Below are 19,869 nucleotides of genomic sequence, written 5' to 3'. Positions count from 1 at the left end.
CCAGTGAAGGAGTGGCATGGGCGTAGAGTGGATGATCTTGCCAGCCAGAGCAAGAGCAAGCAGGCAAACAGCAAAAGCTTCCTCCTTCCACACTGATGTGGCCTGCCACCAGAAGGTGTGGCCCAGTTTTAGGGTGAGTCTTCTTATTCACATGATCTAGATTTTGTGTGGTTCTCCCACCTCCAATGATCCATCCAAGAAAAATCCCTCACAGCTATGCCCAGCTGATTAGGTTTTAGTTATTTCCAGATGTAGTCAAGTTGACAGCCAAGATTAGCCATCCTCAAGTTGACACAATCATGTCTCCTTATGTCATGGTTAATTTCCAAGTGAAAACAATAATCAAGTCATAATGACAGCCAGGGTTCGTAGAGGGACCCTGTCTCAAAAAATTCAAAACAAAACATAGTGTGTGTGTGTGTGTGTGTGTGTGTGTGTGTGTGTGTGTGTGTGAGTGTGTGTTTAAAAAAAAGAAGAGGCAGCAGTTGTTGCTTTCCATGCTCAGCAACAGGCAGCTGAGTTCTGACTCAAGGGCGTCTAGAAGCTGCAGTGACTCACTGCTACCTCAGTCCCGCAACTGAAGGAGGGGCCACCTATAGAGCACAGAATGAGGTGACTTCCAGGGGCTCCTGTGTTTGCAGGGGTTGAGAGGGGTTTAAAATAGCATTTATTGCTCATGTTCCAAGTTATAAAATTAGTGCAGGTGAAATAATCAAGCAGTTCCATGTTTATTGCATGGTCCTGTGTGGTGGAGTATTAGTGTGGCAAAATTTGCATACATTACCTGTTAGTCTTCATGAGAATTTTATTAAGAAGGTTCTGGTATGTGTTAATCCCAGAGATAGAAGGAGAAAGACCACTGACCTAAATCATCATGGTCAAATTAATAAAAAAAACAAGCAATTAATTAAAGCAAGCTTTTTTTATTCCAGTACATGGACTGTCTCCCCCTAAAGGTAGAGTTCAAGAAGTCAGCACTGAACGAGGAAGACTTCCAAATCAGGGATTTGGCAGGCAATATAGGCATGGTTACAGGAGCAGAACATAACAATGTAGTCATAATAAGGTAGCCACAACAAGTTTTTGAAACAAGATGGTCATTTTTTGAAATAAAAATATGATTACTATAAGATGGCTTTTAAGTCCAAAATGGAGGCAGGCTGGTTCATCATCCCCCCTTGTCTTAGGTGACCTTGATAGGGTTCTTTATCTGGGTGTGGGATATGACAAAATTTGTAATGCATGCCCCTTTTATAAATTATACCTGTTTAGTTAGCATAGAAAGGACAAAGTTTTTAAGGCCATTATCATCTTGGTTTGCCAAAGGCACTGTAGGTAGTCAGTCATTTTGTCTTCTCTGCCGGGGACCTGTTGATCTAACATTCCAGTTTTCTATTGAGGATAAGGGGTGATGGGTTCTCTAAACTACATCCTACTGAAATTAGAACACCGTTGACAGGTCCTGGGAAGGATGAAATGTTAGTCAAAGACTAGGAGGGGATTAGAGTGATGGGGCATTCATCAGAAGCATCTGGTTTGAAGAGAGCAGTCACTTGGGTTGAACTGCTTACATCAGCTTTCAGCAAAGCCCGGGCTTTCCGATTTTATGGGACTGCCTGGGACTGGTGTGATATAGAGCACCTTTGGAGCAGTTTGTAGATGAAATTGATTTCTGGATGGTGTCAACTATATAAGTAAAACTCTGCCAGGACAGGTAAAGACTAGGTACAAAAGTTAAAGTTTAGGCACTTAAGGGAAACTGACATTTGGAGCTTCCCCCTCAGGAATAGGCAATAGGCAAGGGAGCTTGGGCTGTTGATTGACAGCAGTATTTATCTGGAGTTCATTTGACCTGTGAGAGATGGATCCAATTGTTATGACTTTCTTGGTTCCCTGAAACTTACATTATGATGTTTGTAATCTGTACTAAAATCCACATTATAGAAAAAGCAGCCAACAGGTGTCCAGAACAGCTGGAATAGACTCACACACTTGAGTCATAGCAAGAGCTATGGCTTTGGGTTAAAAAGCATGAACATTCTTTTCTCTGTCCAGAGGGTTATATATATAGATTGGACAGAGATGTTTTTAGCATGATAAGAAGCATCTTAAAGTCTATATTTAGAAGACAACCAGAAGAAATCTTTAATCTTGAGCTTGTGACTAATAATAGCAGTACTTTACCAGGGCTAGATTAATAAGTTATCAGAACTCTATGGATTAATGTTAAAACTCTGAACTTTTGAAATCTTAGTATAACAATAGCACAGAATAACTTGTATTTATATATTTTAAATAACTTTCTTAGATATTCATAATTTATTTAGATTTTTATATTTTTAGAAGTTTATAATTTATATAAACCTTAAACTTTTTATCCAATTATTTACCATTAGATATACATAAGTGGTTGATTTCTGAGAGCAGCCTTTGCAAAGCAAGTTCCTTTAAACAGTAAAAGTTACCTCTAAAACCAGTTTGTCCTTTAATATGAAACCTGTTTGTAAAGCAATCCTGTCTGTGAGTTCCCTTTTTCATCAGGTGACCTAATAGCTTTAGAAAAGCTAGGCCTGGTTTTTATACATGAAATGCATTGACCGGGCAGCTGCTACTAAATTAATGAAGCTAGAGTTAGCTGTCAACACCATTAGAGATCTGAGAAGGATAAATTATATCAGGAAGCATAATCCAAATAATCTATGTATCAATTAAAATGACAGAGACTTACCGCTGTCTGGGTGGTTACCTGAGGCTCCTGTGGTATTGGTGGCTTATTTGGGGCCAGTGGCAGTGTGTCTTCAGCTGTGCTGTCACACAGGACAGCAGGACATCTTCAGCTGCTGCACAGGGCGGCATAGGCCTTCGGCTGTCAGACCTGGAAGGTCCAAGAGATTTTCCTATGGAAGAGGCACTTGGAAAAACTAACCCACTGTGATTAGGCAGAGCAAGGCAGTCAACCAAATTGTGTCCACAGTGTGGGAAGAGCCCTGGTGGTGTTAGCAGATGCCCAGTGGTTAGTGTTACCATAATTCAAGTGGGGTTGTCTGTGCCCCTTCACCTCCTTCAAGACCTTAGGGTTGCTGCTTCATCTCCTTGAAGACCTTAGGGTTGCTGCTAGGAGCTGGCATTTCTCTCTATCATGGGAAGCTTTATCATTAAACATTTTAAATGCCTTATTCTGCAGATCTCTGAAAAGTTTTGAGGGCCATCTATAAGTATACCTGAATTTAAATAAACTTTACTTGTTTTTAGTTACTTGTTTTATGTTTAACCTTGAAAACATATACAGGAGGCTAAATAAAGCTTGTCCCTGTAAATGAATTATATGTGTAAAGAATTTGATCATTTATAAGGTGACTATTAATCTACATGTCTTAATCTTTAACAGTTTACAGTAAGTTAGTAGCCTCTTGTTTGTTTTTTTTTTTGTTTTTTTGTTTGTTTGGTTTTTTTTTTTTTTTTTTTTTGAGACAGGGTTTCTCTGTGAAACAATCCTAGCTGTTCTGGAACTTCCTCTGTAGACCAGGCTGGCCTCGAACTCGGAGATCCACCTGCTTCCCAAGTGCTGGGATTAAAGGCATGCACCACTACTACCCGGCTAGTTACTAGCATTTATAAGATTAGAATTCTACAGTTTTATCTCTGTTAAGTTTAGCCTTAAAAAGATTGCAAATTTTGAAATGAAATTCTTTTAGTATAAATCATAAATATAGTCCATAGGGAGACTGGCAACTTTACTTTTCTGGTCCTTTTATAGTACACCATTGCACAATATCACAGTTTCTTACATGACTCAGTTTATCAAAATAGCTAAAGCTTAACAAAGTTAGCAAAGACAAGGAGGTTAGCTGGAATAGACCTCAGGTAAGGAGAGACATTCTATAGGCTCTTTGTCAGACTGCTTAGGTCATTGTCTTGCTGCATAATAAGACAGGAATATCATCATTTCTGGTGTTTAGTGTTTCGTTTTATAATTGTGGCTCTAACTTTAGCTGGCTGGCGACTGTGCAGGGTGTTTGAGATTCTACGGTAGCCTTGAGCCTTCAAGAACAGTTAGCCAGAAGTGGAACTGCAGGCGTTAAAAAAAGCAAGGCTAATAAATTTGAAGACTATAGACATTGAAGGATTAGGTCTTTGTTTTAAGATTACCTATGTAACTTTTTAATTATTAACCCTGTGTTATAAGGTTTAAGTCAAATTTGTTCCAGATTTTACAAATTTTTAACTATATTCAGTAAATTTATAAATCCCAAGGCATAGAAAATTCGTACAATAAATCTTGAACCCAGGTCCTCTAGAACATCAGTCAGTGCTCTTAACCGCTGAGCCACCTCTCTTCTCTGCTGCTTCCATTTCTTAATGAAGCTGTTCCTTCAGAGGTGAAGGTGTGCCTCAGGGCCTTGGAATTTCTCGGGAGGGAAGGGTTTGTCTTCTGAATTTGGTTTGGGATCTTGATCTTACTGGGGAACTCCAAATGTTAATCCCAAAGATGTAAGGAGAAAGACCACCAACCCAAGTCATCATGGCCAAATTAATTAAAGTTAGCTTTTTAAAAACTTGTATATGCAGGCTACTTCTCCCTAGGGCAGAGTTCTAGAGGTCAGCCTTGGATGTGAGGAAGACAAGGATTTTATAAAGCTCAGGGGTAGGAGGTCTCCAAATGGGGCATATGGTGGGTAAAACAGGCAGGGTTATAGGAGCAGAACATGAGCATAACAAGTTAGTCATAAGGACCTCCTGAAACAAAGACATGAATGCAAGATGATTATAACAAGGTAGTCATAACAACCTTTTGAAACAAAGGTAGGGTTGCAAGATGATCATAACAACTTTTTGAGACAATGGCATAGTTGCCATTTCCTGGAACAGGCAATACAGAGCCATTTGTATTTACAGTCACAGGTGGAACATAGCCCAATCCTGGAGAAGCAGATTTAATCATAAACAGTAGTGAGCCTAGTTTGTCTTTCTATAAGATGGCCTTCAAGCCTAATATGGAGGCTGGCTGGTTTATCAAAATGTCAACATACCATTAACAAACCAGTGGATGATACTACCAAAGCCCATCTTAGGGAACCAGAGAGTTTATTGTGCTCACTTAGGAGCATGGTGACCCCAAAGCAGGTGCACTATTAGACAGTCTCATTCCCATAGATGCACAGATAGCGAACCCACTTCAATTAAACTTCCAGCACCTTGGGCTATACACCCCAGCACCTCCAGAAATGATAATGAGGGTGCATGTATTTATTGCAGAATTACATACAGCTGGCTGAGAGGTGCTGGCAGGGGTGACTGGAATCTTAAGCACGAGGCCAATGACCCTTCCCCCTCCTTCTACAGGGGAATACCCACAGGGCCAATGTTGAAGATCTTTTGCAAGTAGTTACAGCTGCTCTGATGATTTTGTTCCTTGCTGTAACACTCTACAGCAGGGGGAGAGAGAGATGGGGTGCTGATTTCATTAGAAGTCCGGACTTTATCTTGCATGTAGCTAATCTTCCCAGCCTGAACCAGTTACTGTGGTAGAGAACATGGAAGCAGCTGGTTCTGCTTGGTCAGATTCTGGGTCACCTCTCATTCCTAAAGGAAATGGGTGCATGGAGGGCTAAAAGAATAGATAGGTCTCTGGGCTGAAGAGCTGCCCTCAGAGTATTCTGATGACCTGGCCACTCAAGCCCCCACATTGCCCCTTTGTAAAGGGCATACCACCACCCATTCCAATCTCAGTCCATCCATATCCCTCCCCTCTCTCTATCCAGTCTAGGAAGCTAAGCCTCTTTTTCCCCATCCACTTTTCTAATTCCATCAGAGAAATATCTTAGAACTACCTCCACTTTGAGAGATGGGGCTTAGGAAACTCTCCATCAGTGCTTGGAGCCACTCTGGTCATTTCTGTAATTGGCTATGAGACACCATCTCTCCAAGCTCCCTCTTGAGTGGAAGACAACACTTGCAGCTGAGTCATAGGAGGGAAACAGGGGAGGTATTTGTTTTCTTTTCAGAAAATAAAAAAATAAAGGAAGCAAACAAGTAAGAATAAGAGAAACCAAAGTGAAACCCAGAGCTCATTTGTTGCCCCAGCTTGTCCTGAGCACCATTCTAGGAATTTTAACTAATCCATCCATTTGCAAGCCCTGGGAGCTGGCCCAGTTCATATCCAGCCAAGGAAATAAACCCAGCAAAGCTATCATATGAGAGGCCCATATGGATGATTCAGATAATATGAAAATGGCTGGGTTGTTTTGCTTTTCACTGAGCAATGTGTGTGCCCTAAGGATTTAAGTGTGAAAGGCTTAATCAGCACTCCAGGCACCTTGGGAGGTGGAGGAATTTTCATGGCTCAGTGGGAGGGGAGACTCTCTTACAGACATACCCAGAGGTTTGTCTCCTAGGTGAGTCTAGATCCTGTCAAGTTGACAGTCATCACACCAGGCATACACAGAGCCTGAGTTCAATATTGAGTACTGCTCAAACCAAAATGAGCAGAAAACTGCAACAGGATGTATTGGATCATGCTACCACTTACAATTTAGACTAGAGAAACTCCCAAAGTTGAGATTATCTACCCCATAGTATAGTCTAGTTTCTAGGTCATAATGCAACGTGAGTCTTGGTTCCAGCATTCACCAGCTCTGAGACCTTACAAAAAGCACTTCACCTGAATCTGTTTTAGTTTTGTCTTCTACAAACTGGGTCTAGTAATAGGAACTGCTTGAGAAAAAGGGTTGTTAAAGGTACTGATAAACAGAAAGTGCTGCTGATGCTTTCTGATGCATGGCAAAGGCTAGAAAAGTCACAGCGAGACTACAGGACTGGTGGGGTGGCTCAGAGGGTGGAAGCACTTGTCTCACAAACCCAAGTTCACTCCCCAAAACCCACATAAAAGTGGGAGGAAAAACCACTTTACAAAAGTTATTCTCATAGATATGTATGGATATGTATCCCTATGGCATGTATGGCCCCTCATCACACACACACACACACACACACACACACACACACACACACACACACACCAAAAATTTAATTAAAAGTAGTGACTGTTATTTCTGTCAGATTCATTTCAATTATGGCTTATGATATAAGATTATACAAAATACAGGTGATGTAGTTTGTAACACTATAAAAATGGGGCTAAGTGACCATTATGAAATTGAATATACCATTGTTGTTGCACTGGGGATTACTATTTAAATTCTAGATGGCATGTTTGCTTTATAACTTTAAAAGCATCAATAAGCAGGCTTATATAAAATATTAGCAATCCTGCCCACCTGGCAAGAAATAGCAAATGTTTCATTAAGTTTCCCAGCACAATATGAGTGGATTTTAAAAATCTTGAATGCCTTGGTTTATATGAAACAAGTTAGAGATGTGTGTACCTGTGTGTATGTGTGTGTGTTACATGTGTGTGCTTGTGTGTTTGTGTATGTTGTGTGCATGTGTGTTTGTGTGTGTCTGTACATTTGGAAGCCAGAGGTCAACCTTGGGTGGCTTCCTCTGCTGCTACTCTTTCTGATATTACAAGATGGGGTATTTCATTGGTCTGTAGCTCACTAATTCAGTTAGACTGGATGGCCAGTGAACCCCAGGGTCTGTCTCTGTCTTCCCAGTGCTGCATGATGAGCACTTGCTATCACACCTGGCTTCTTCAGTTGCGTTCTGGGGTTTGAACTCAGGTCATTTTATTGACTGACCTATCACCTATTCAGTTTTCGCTAAATGTCTTCAAACACATAACACAGTCACTGGCTCACTTAGGAGAGGGGCCTTTTCTTCAAGGGTTGATAGTAAATATTTTTGCCTCAGAGGGACATATGGTCCCCACCCAGATACTCTGCCCTGTTGTAGCACAGAATAGCCATGGAAACAGTACATGACAACTGTGCATGGCCCCATTCCAATGGTATTTTCTTTATGGGCACCAAAGTCAGAATTTTGTGCCATTTTCACATCGTGATCTGTTTTTCCCCCCTCAACCATTTGGGAATGTAAAAACCATTGTGACTCATAGGCTGAACAAAGAGAGGCAGATGGTGGGTTGGACTGGCCACCAGGCCATAGCTTCCAGACCCATCTTTAGCAGAAGCTGTCGCCTCCCTTCTCCCCCTCTTCTCCTTTTTCTGAGACCTGTTCTTGTGTAGTCCAGGCTGTGAACACTTGCTATGTAGCCAAAGATAACTTGAACTTCTGGTTCTCTTCCTCCACTTTCAGAGCGCTGAGGTTCCAGGCATGCACCACTGTGGTTTATACATTGGTGGGAGCGCTGAGGTTCCAGGCATGCACCACCATGCCTGCTTTATACATTGGTGGGAGCAGAAGTTTCCAGCTGGACTCAAAATAGCTGTTTCTGACGTGGGCTCTCCATGACTCATGCTGGAGTTTCCTAGCGTTGGGGTATTGTGGGCAGCATTTTTCACTCACTCCCACACTCACTCCCAGAGTCTAGACTTTTCTATCTTTCCCCAAATGTAACTAACCACCTCCAGTTTAACCCAGGTACCTGTCATTTCAGCCCTATTTGTTTTTAAGGGGGTGGTAGTCCTTTGTTTTGGTATGTGTATGCACATTCACGTGTGCATGCACAGGTGCACATGGAAGTCAGAGGTCAAAGTCAGGTGTCCTTCCTCATTTTTTGTTTTGAGAACAGGGTCCAGGACTCATGACCTCAATAGCCTGCCTGGCTGCCTCCACCTGTGAACGAAAGTGTGTGCTACCATACCCAGCGTTTCTTAAGGGGTTTCTGGGGCTCAAAGTCTCGTCCTCACGTTTGTGTGGCATTTTCCTGACTAAGCCATCTCCTTGCCCTCCTGACCCTATTTTCATTAGAAATGATCTCATCATTTAGATCCAATATCTTTCTCTCTATGCTCTGTTAAATTGAGACAGTGACCCCCAGTGGCAGGTGGCCACTTCATGAACTACCAAGCAAGACACTCAACATAGTCTTCACTGGGACCCAGACTAGGGCTCCAGACCCAGTTTTTACAGTCAGCTATGATGCTAGAGTTTGTGTCCAGAGATGCTCTGGCTCCCTGGGGCTCAGCCCGCGTTCATTTATCTGTCTAGTGACACTGTATGTGAGAACAGCACCCATGGCAACACCTCACTCCCTGCACAGAACCATAGGAAGCAGGAACAATGAAGTCATCCATGTCCAAAATGAAAGAAATGGCTAACCCTTTTTCAGAGCCTCCGCCCAATTCCCACACTATTCTCATGGTCTGGAACCTTCTGAATGAAAACCCTGTCATCCACATGGCTTACCTCCATGACAGGTTTCCAGGCTTTGAGAATTCAACCAGCAACATGCCTTTCAAGCTAGGCAGTTTTTAAAACCTGAAGTCTGACTTTCGACAGTCCTAATCACTTTCTCCCAAGATTCTCATTGTAGTCCCACTGAGCACATTTTTCTGAGGCACCATTTGGTTTTCTAACCATCCTTGCATGGCCAGGGCCCTCTGCTAATTCTTGACTTGGTTTTAAAATTGGAAGTTGGGGAGTCATGGTGAAGATTCTCGTGCTTCACAGCTCAGGATGTTTTTATAATTGTCTGGATTCATGAAGGAAATTGAAAAAACCCATGAATAATAGAATGAACCATCATGCTGTAAAGCATTGGTTGTTTATGCTTTTCAACCTAATCAGCCAATTATCCTGTCACTATAGGGTTATTTGTTCCACAGTTTTAACTCAACAGCCAGAATAACATGCTCTCTCTTTTTATTTTATTTGTTTTTGTGTTTTGAGGTGGAATCTCAGGTAGTCCAGATTGGCCTCAAACTTGTTATGTAGCCAAAGATGACCTCGAACATCTGATCCTTCTGCCTTCACCTCATCAAGCCTTAGGTCACAGCATGTGCCGCCATGTCTGGTTTATGCTGAGAATCAAACACAGGACTTTGTGCATGGTAGATGAGCACTCTACTAACTAAGCCACATCCTCAGTCTCAGAACAGCTCTCTGGGATATTCACTTGCTTGGTCCCAACAGGTCTCAGGAACCAATCTGAGCCCTTCTACTTAGGCTTAGGCTTAGGAGAACTGTGTCACAGCGGCCCAGTGACTCACCGAAGGTCATCTGGAAGTGTTGAGGAGAGGACATTGATTAATGCAAGATGACATTACATATAGTCCAGTAATCCACAGGACTCGACCATCATCTCATTTGGAGTGCCAGCTCTCTGGTACACATTCACAGGAAACCTTTTGGAAATCCTACTTGGGAGCTGCAGTTTCTGCCTGCCAGAAAGTCTCAGGGACATTTTACATGGTGATAAATCTTTGCTCTGGGAAAGATGTTCAGAACAAGTTGGACCTTGTGTGATAAATAGCCCCAAGGTGTCATGCAACCAAAAAAAAAAAAAAAAAAAAAGGCAGATAGATACCAGACAGAGGTCAGCAAGGACACTGAGTCTTAGCAAGCAGGTGTTGTTGTTGTCTGTTCAAGGTCAGCAGTTAGAAAGAATCAGAGCCAGGATTGGGGTCCAAGTCAGTCTCCTCAAGCCCCAGTGTCTGAGCCACATTGCTGACTATGCCCAGTCAGTGTTCTGTTGATGTAATGAATGTATGAGACAAAGCAACTTACAAAGAGAAAAAAATGGGGACTGAGGAAATGGCTCAGTAAAGTGTTTGTTGTGCAAACGTGAGGACCTAGGTTTGGATCCCAAGCACAAACATAAGAAGGCATGTAAGAGTATATTGTAGGATTATAATCCAGCATTGGGGAGGTGGAGACAGAACAGCCACTGGGGCTCTCTGGCTAGTCAGCCTGACCTACTCAGTGAGTTCCAGGTAAATGAGAGACCCTGTCTCAAAAGCCAAACTGGATGGCTCCCGAGGAACAACACCTGAGATTGTTCTCTGGTTTGCATGTGTATATGTTCATGTGTACACATACACACACAAACACACACATGTACACATATACTCACACACACTAAAAGATTTATTTTAGCTCAGTTTTGGAGATTCAGCATGTGGTCACTGCCTTGGTCTTGTGGCCTTCAGCTCTCAGGTAGGAAGTGGAGGAGGGGAAGAGGAAGGACTGGGTACCCATTCACAGCTCCAAGCCTGAGCCCCACCTTTTCAGTCCCCACCATCTCCTGATAGCACCCTTCTGGGAGCCAAGTCTTTAACACATGGGGCTTCAGGGGATGCTATGCAAACCATAGCACCTCAGATCACCTTGATGTTCTTGGAGAGGTCAGATGAGGCTGAGAAACTAGAAACTCAAGAGAAGTTGAAAAATGTGCTTGTGGCTGAGATGGAGAAAAACACTTCTGGAAGGCTATGGAGGCATTCTGGCTCCAGAGCTGCTGTGCTCTCCTCAAGGTAACTGAGTCAAAGAACACAGTGTGGAAGCTTCGGTGTGCAGCAGTATGCTTTCTCTTGGGCCCCAGCTCCATCCTCCTTCTCAAGACAGGCCTCAGGGATAAAGCAGCCAGGAGCTTCAAAATTTAAAGCAGTTACTTTACCCCCTTGGGAAAGAATGACTCATTAAAAAGCAGCTGGCTGCTTCCTTCTCACTCTATTAACATCAGAGAGAGGAGAGCCTCTCAGCCCACCCTGAGACAGAGTGCTTGAGGGCTGAAATGGGTTCACACGACAGCTGATGACAACCACCGGTGGGCTGCCACCAGGGCTTTTGTAATTGGGCTTAGATATCTATTCCCTGATACATAAGACTCTCCCTTGGGTCAAGGTCAGGAAGATGTTCCTGTGGAAATGTGAGTTTAGAGACTAGAGTCTAATTGGGTTGCTACATTTTCCCTAAAGAAGGTCATGGACTGGGCTGGAGAGGTGGCTAAGAGTGCTTGCTGCTCTTGCAGAGGACTGGAGTTCAGCTCCCAGCACCTATGCTGAGTGGCTCACAATTGCCTGTAACTCCAGCAACAGGAAATTCAGTGCCCTCTTCTGGCCTTCATGGGCCTCCACGTGTGTGTCTGCATACTCACACATGTACATTTTTAAATTATTATTTTTGTTTGTTTGTTTTCGAGACAGGGTTTCTCTGTGTAGTTTTGGTGCCTGTCTTGGATCTTGCTCTGTAGATCAAGCTGGCCTTGAACTCAGAGATCTGCCTGGCTCTGCCTCTCAAGTGCTGGGATTAAAGGTGTGCGCCACCACCGCCCGGCCATTTTTAAGTTTTTTTTTTTTTTTAAATGTTTTTAAAAACATTTTATTTAAATGTGGTGAAACATTTGTCTAGCACATGTGAGGCCCTGGACTCCCCAACTCCCTAGCACCAAAACCAATAATAACTATAAACACTTCCAAAACAACAACAAAAACCCCACAAGCAGAGTCAATGTAAAACAATAATAATAATAATAAACCTAGGTAAGTGTGTGGAGGTTTCACCTTGACCAGTTGGCCCTGTTGGTTTAGGCCTGTTTTGAGGGCCTGTGTTGAGGTGACATGTCCTAGTAAGAACATGTGAATTCTATGCAGGGTCTGTAGTTTTGGTAGTTCTTTGATCTAGCACAAGGGCTTTTTAATTAAGTCTGGATTGGAGTCTCAGCCCTGCCACTTATTGGTTGACCTTGACAAATCATTTACGACCTCTACAATGCTTTTAGATTAAACTAGAAAGAGATGGGTATGAAGAAGAGTGTTAGGGAGAGCAAGGAGCCTTTGTCCTGCACACCAGGATGTATGGATTGTAAAGTGACAGCAAGGTCCTGGCCACCTGTGCCTGCGGCATATGCTAAGGGATACTTCTTTTGTCATTAGCTATTTTATTCTCTGAGCCGGTGTTCATGGATATTTCAAACTGGGAGTGATAGATGTCTGTTATCTCTCCCCCAGGGAGGCCTAAGAGTTTGAGGTCAGCCTGCACAAATAGCAGTTTCTAGATTGCTAGTTCTCATTTGCTGTCACCCCATTGCTAGGCATGGGTTCCTTGGGCATATACACTCTCAAGATAAATGGCTGAACCTGTTGGCCCATCCCAGCCATGCCTGGCACTCAGCTCTTGTTTGCTGCTGCTTGTGAGGCACGTGTGTCCTTGGGGTGGCATTTGGGGATAAAAAAGATGGATTTAGCTGCTTCTTCCCCCAGGAATGACTCAACTCCTGGAAGTGCTGTGACAGCAATGGCAGTTGGAGCTCGAGATTTCTGTGCCTTAATGCTTTGTTCTCATCCCCAGCAAGTAAGCTCAGCTGGGAAACAGAGCCAACTTTCCTAGCCAGGCCGGACACTTCCTGCTCCTCTCATAATTTGCTTTCCTCAAGTGTCCAGCTGTTGACAGCTGATGGATGTCTCCCGAAATATCAGAAGGGAGTGTAGAAACCATCATGTGAGACTCTTGTTTATCTACTTCCTGTATCTGCCTTGCTGAGGTTTAAAGTCTTCCTCATGTAAAGGACGTGACCTTTGGCCCAGGTTATTCTAATCCTTGGAGGATGCCCTTTTAACAAACTTCCCATAAAATTGATGTCTTGCAACCTAAGAAAGGCCAAGCTTGTTTGGGCTTACAGTTGGAGGGGACACTCATCATGGTGGAGAGGGCAAGGTGACAGGAGCGGGGAAACAAAGGGTCACATTGCATCTGCAATCAGGAAGGAGACAAACACTGGTGCTGGTGCTCATGTCCTCCCTTTAGTTCAGGACCCCAGCCCACAGCAACAGCCTCATCTGTGATGGGTCTTCTTACTTCTGTTAACCCCAGATAATCCCGCACATGCATGCCCAGAGGCTAGTTTCCTGGGTGGTTGCTGAGCCTGGCAATAGCCATCTTAACCATCACTATGCTCACTAGCCTGCAACTGGCCATTTTGCATGTTCCAGAGGCAATACCACTGACATGCAGATGGCCTGTCTCTTGTCTGAAATGCTTGGGACCAGAATGTGCTGCAGACTTTGGAGCTTTCCAGATTTTAGACCAGAATCCAAAATGTTCCAAAAGGTCTTCTAATCTTCTGGGATCATCTTTTCAGATCATTATGGATTATGGCTGCTCAACCTATGTTCTGTTTTCTTTATTGATATAATGATGATGGTGCATTTCAAGTAGGAATATGCTCCTTAAATGAATAGATCACAAGGGTTTTGGAGTAGGACTCATCTATCTATCTATCTATCTATCTATCTATCTATCTATCTATCTATCTATCTATCTATCTATCTATCCATCTATCTATCAGGGGTCAAATCAATGGCCCTATGCATACCAGATAAATGCCCTACTACTGAGCTACATCCCCAGCTCATAGATCTCAGTTTTAACCTCAGCCTCATCTCTTCTTTTTCTGATTCTCAACTTCTCCTCTGTGAAATGGGATAACAGTTCTGACATCCCAGGGCTATTTGAAAATCAAATAAGGTCCCAAGGCTCCATGTGATACAAAATGCTCCATCAATTTTAGTTGTTGATGTTATTGCTGAGTATGACAGTTCATCTTCAGTACCAAACTGACTGGACTTGGAGTCACCTAAGAGACACACTTGTGGGTGTGTCTGTGAGTGAATTTCTAGAGAGGTTTAACTGAGGAGGGAAAAGTCACCCTGAATACTGGCAGCACCATTCATGGGTTGGGATCCCAAACTGTATAGCTAAGCATCGACATTCACCGATTTCTGCTTTCTGACTGCAAAATAGTAGAATCAGCATCTTCATCCCCCCACCTCCATGGGAACTGTATCCCATGATGAACTGTATCCCTTCTTAAACCTCGAGCCCAAGCCTTTCCCCTTAAGTTGTTTTGTTGGGTATTTCATCACTACAACAAGAAAGTAGCTAATACGTGGAATAAACCTGGTTTTTAAAACAATCATATTTACTGTGAGGGGGGGCATTGCACACATACCACAGCACATACATCTCCATGTCAGAGGACAACTTGCAGGAGTCAGTACTCTCTTGAATTCAGATCATCAATCTTGGTGGCAAGCACCTTTACCCCCTGAGCAATCTTGCCAGAACTCAAGTTTCTGGTGGGGATCACTATAATGTGCTTGGTTTAATGTTTAAGAACTGCCCTGGCGTGTTGCAATTTTCAGCATTTGTATCTTCAAAAGCAGGTCGGCTAACTGAATGGTGCATTGAAACACAAGAAGGGTTCTATTGTACTCTGGTTCAAAGGACATGCTCACAAGTACAGATATATGTAACCTGCACCAGGAAATGGCCTAGTGTGGGTAAGATATGACTCGTGGTTTGGGGGAAAATGAGGGAGAAAGGGCTCCAGTGAGCTGGGTCTGTTTGTATTCCATCTCTCCAATGTATTGGTGCTGGAATACATGCTGGGCAAGCCACTTTTACTTCACTGTGTAGCTACAGATGTGTTTGAACTTTTGACTCTCCTGTTTCCACCTGCTCAGTTCTGGGATTAGAGGCACACACAGTGTGTGCTGTGCTGGAGCTGGAACTCAGGGCGTTGCACATGCTAAATAAGCACTCTACTAACTGAGCCACACGCTCAGCCCATCACTTGTCTTTTCCAATCCCAGAGTCATTGTTAGGGATTAGATGAGATAAGACATAGAATCTGCAGCACAGCATCCCTGTTTTGCAGAAGAAAAAAAATATTCATCAGGGAAAGGACATTTGACATTGTGTAGCTGATGAATTAGAGCAAGTTTACTAATTTGGGTCCCTTGCTGGCTCCTGGAAGACTCCATTTCCCTTCCCATGGTCCCTCACACCTCTTGGCTGCTTTCTGAGACACCTGCTGCTTCCGGCCTGGCTTCTGATGGTTTCTGAGAGAGTGGCATTCTGACCCTGCTAGCATGGGGTGAGGTCAAAAGGTAGCAGGTTAAGTGCAGTGGTCCTTCAAAGGATCGTTGTGACCATATATGGAGCACAGCATACCTGGGCAAATTCATTCCTCACGAGTGCCAATGTGGAGGACTCCCTGACTTTCTGGTCACAGAGCTGCTGAGCCAGAGTGATTGACGGACTGCCCAAAGTCCTACAGGGAGTGAGGTGCGGGCCTCGCGCTCCAGCCCATGTCATTAGATTCCAGAGAGCCCCATTTATTCACCATCCAATTTCACCTTCAAAAGCTGGGTACCCAGAGTCAGCAAAGTTGCATAGAGTGATGTTCAGCCAATATGAATGTTATAATTATTGTGTATGTGTGTGTTGCATGTATAAGTGTGTGCACACATGTGGAAGCCAGAGGTTGATGTTTGGTGCTTTCCTCTATTGCTCTCACCTTAGTTTTTTGAGACAGGGTCCCTCACTGAACCTGGAGGTTATTGGTTCAGCTAGGCTGGTTGGCCAGCAAGCTCCAGGGATCTGCCTGTTTTCACATGCCTCTCATCCGCATTGCTGGTGTTACAGATGTCTGCTTTCATAAGCCATTATGCCAGAACATGTTTATGCCTTTTCACAATGTCAGAATTTATCAAATAACAATAAATTCACATCGTTTATGGAGTTCAACAACAGCAATTTATCATATAATCCACCTGACTTGGTAGTCTGGCTGAGGTAAATGCAGGTTCTTCTATTCCAATATTAATTATGAATATTAATTCTCAGATCACACAGAGCACAGTAAATATATTTATGTATCTCTATGCACATGGGCTACAGAATGAGTACAAGTTAAAGAAGCTGCAGCAGAGTTTAAGAGGGGTCAGAAATGGGCTGAGAAAGAGTCTTCTCAGTAAGACAATGAACTGGAGGGTGCTGCTGCTGGAGTTGGTCATGTTAGAGAGCAAAGCTGTGGAATTCAGCTGTGATGTAAAAGGCCAAACCAGATTTGGAGCAGAAAACAGGTCCAGGCCCAGATGGGCAAAAAGGTGGGCTGGCAGGCAGTTGATGAAGCTGCATCAACAGCAGAGGTGGAGGAAGCTGAACCCAAGCTTTAGGCACAGTTGAAGACTTCTTGCCCTTGACCAACATGCCAAGTATCAGATGCCATTGCAGTGTTAAGTGTGTGATCCATGCAAGGGAGCTTCCCACCTTTCCTTGGTCTGATGTGTCTCCTAAGTTCTTGAGCCATGTTTCCTGATAGGGTTTTAATATACCCATGTGCTTCTACATTCTCAACTCAGCCCTATAAAATTATAGGGATAAGTCATTTTTCAGTCTGTGCTGGGTAGGTGGTCCTGGCAGATGCAACAGAATGTCGATGCTTAGCTATACAGTTTCTAGGTCCACCCAGAGGCAGTCATCCTCCCTCAAAATGGAGGCAAAAGCTGCCTGTAAAATGGAGTATCCTGGGGCAAGGCGTGGCCCACGTGGAGTAAGTGAGAGCAGGCAGGGCACAACCGGCTCTCAGCACCTGACACGTCCACATGGGTGCATGGCAGGCACTTTTTCAACAGAGCAGTGCCCCCGGCCCATCCTTTCTCCTCTCCTCAGTAGAGCCTTATTGCTCCAGTCCTGGAGCATTTTGGTGTGATCCCTGGAGCAACGGGACCCAGAATATGATTGTGGGGTGGTGGGTCGGGGACTGAAGCACAACCAGCTTGCCCTGACCAGACCTTTGTCCAGCCCATAATGCTGGAAAATTTCCTGCAGATCCTCTTACACATCATCTTCCCAAGCCTCAGGCAGTAGTGTGGAAGAAATCAGCACATATATCTTCAAACAGGCTGCCTGTACCACCATAAAGGCCTTAGAATATTGCATCTTTTATCAACCTCTATTCCCTCTGGAAATGTAGCCAGAAGGACCCCTTCATTGAGGTCTGGCTTTGGGGATGGTCACTACAAAGCCGTATATAGGGGTGTGTATGGGGGGGGGGAGCTGAATTTTTTTAAATTGGGAAACAATTTATAATACAGTCACAAATAGAAGGGGCTTGGGCTTTTACACCACTGCATAGGAGCAGCTGAGGATAGGAAATACACGTGACATGTGCTGAGTGAGAAGAGAAAGGATGAGCTATTGAGATTCACCAAATCCACAGAGCAGTGGATGCATGTGTATGTGTTTAATGGTTTATATATGCATTATATATATTATATGTTTAATGGTATATATATGCATATATATGTATTAACATTTCTAACTAATAACATTTTGGTAGCTCTTTATTAGTCTTTTTAAGTATGTTTGAGGCTGGAAGTTCCCAGCATTCACATCAGATGACTCACAACCTGTGACTCCAGCTGCAGGGGAATCTGACACCTCTGGCCACATGTAGGTAATTTTATACAGAGGTCAGGTTCAGGTGTGGAATTGTCCCCTATAGTGTCATGGTGGTGCTCAGAAAGTTTGGACTTTGGATTCCAGATTTTTGGTTTTGAATTGGAGATTCTCAACCTCTGTCACCCTAACATGACATCTCATGGACTACCATAGGGAGTGATGACTATGGAGGCACAGACCTGTCACCCCAGGATGTAGAAGGTGGATTCAGAAGGATGGGAGTTCAAGGTCATACAGTTAATTTATGTGTGCGGGTGTTTCACCTGTGTGTGTCTGTGTACCATGTATCAGTCTGTGCCTGTGGAGGCTAAAAGAGGGCATCAGATCCCCTGGGGCTGGAGTTATAGAGAACCGTGGGTGCTGGGAATCAAACCCAGGTCCTCTGAAAGAGCAGCCAGTGCTCTTAACTGCTGAGCCATCTCTCCAGCCCCAGTATAGTTCCTTATACACGTTATATGGTAATGTGTATAAGTGACCATAGTGCACCGGAAGAGGGCTAGGGTATAGCTCAGTAGCCCAGTGCTCACCTACAAAGTCCTGTATTTGATTCTTAGCACTGAAAGTTTTTAAAAAAGAGAATGAAAAAGAAAAATAAAAGCCTGGAGGGATGTCCACTAAAAGGTAAGTAGTGGCTCTCTCTGGGCAGTGTCATATGGATATTTATTTATTTATTTTATTTATTGTGGGGATAGGGCACATGTGTGCCACAGTGTATGTATGGAAGTCACAGGACAACTTGTGGGGGAGGGGTTGGTTCTCTCCTTCCATCTTGTGTGTTCTGAAGCTTCAATTCAGGTCATCAGTCTTGCCAGCAAGAGCCTTTACCCCCTCACTGGCTCTAGATTTTTTCCCTCTGTATTTTTTTCCTACCAGCATTCTGTGAATTTCCCACAACAAAGCTCTGTTACTTTGTACCATTACTACTTACATTACTTATTAGCACCTTAAAACAATTAAAACAGAGTTTTCTTTCATCTAGAATCATCCTTAGTCTTTGAGGCTTGGGGATGCAAAATGGCCACGGTCAAAGAGGCAGACTGAGGGGCTGGGAGCAGGCAGAGACAGACAATGCCTTGGGAAAGTTCCCATGAGCCCACTGAGCCTCTGCAGACATCCCACCAGGCTCCACACATGTCTTAGTTCATTTTCTGTAATTAGGACAGAATACCCAGGAAAGGATGATTTGTAAAGAAAGGAGTTGATTCTGGTGAAGGACAGAAAGTTCACGTGTGGGTGATGCCTCGTGCTGCATCAGGGCAGCAGGTGCACGCAGGAGAGGTGAGTGAGCTAGGAAATGGAACATGCTTCATTACAAGCTGCCTCCTAGGAACTAATCCAGGCCTGTGAGAGAAGGCGCATACCTGGATTATCTCTAATCATATATCACAGGCCTCACTTTCTCTTCACTCCATTATGCTTGGGTCCAAGCCTCAACACAAGTCATATTAAAACCATAGCACCATGGATTTCCTGGATTTGGAAGGTTCCTCCTCTCACACACACTCTCAGCCTAGTTCATATCTCTGCCCCTGTGCTGTGTTATGGCTGCTGCGGCATGGTTGCTCCCCAGAGCAATAGCACAGTTTCCCTGTAAGAATGCTTATTTTTTTGGAGAGACAGGATCTCACTGTGTCCCAGATGAAACTCAAACTCTCAACCCTCCTACCTCTGCCTCCCTAGTAGCTGGAATGAGGAACCACACCCCATATGCCTGGTGGGAATTTTTGAAAGCCCTCATGGCATTAGAGTCCTGACACC

General features: G+C 43.7%; 1 protein-coding gene across 1 annotated transcript in view; it reads left to right on the top strand.

Moving 5' to 3' along the window:
* The window catches only part of Bmerb1 (bMERB domain containing 1), a 104,506-nt gene that overhangs the window by 35,714 nt on the left and 48,923 nt on the right, over positions 1 to 19,869 (top strand). The gene's annotated exons all lie outside the window — the stretch shown is intronic.

The sequence above is a fragment of the Peromyscus maniculatus genome, chromosome 8 (genome assembly GCF_049852395.1).
Source record: "Peromyscus maniculatus bairdii isolate BWxNUB_F1_BW_parent chromosome 8, HU_Pman_BW_mat_3.1, whole genome shotgun sequence".
In the NCBI taxonomy this organism is placed as follows: Eukaryota; Metazoa; Chordata; class Mammalia; order Rodentia; family Cricetidae; genus Peromyscus; species Peromyscus maniculatus.
Note: the sequence above shows the minus strand (reverse complement) of the source record. Positions and strands in the feature narration are given on the sequence as shown.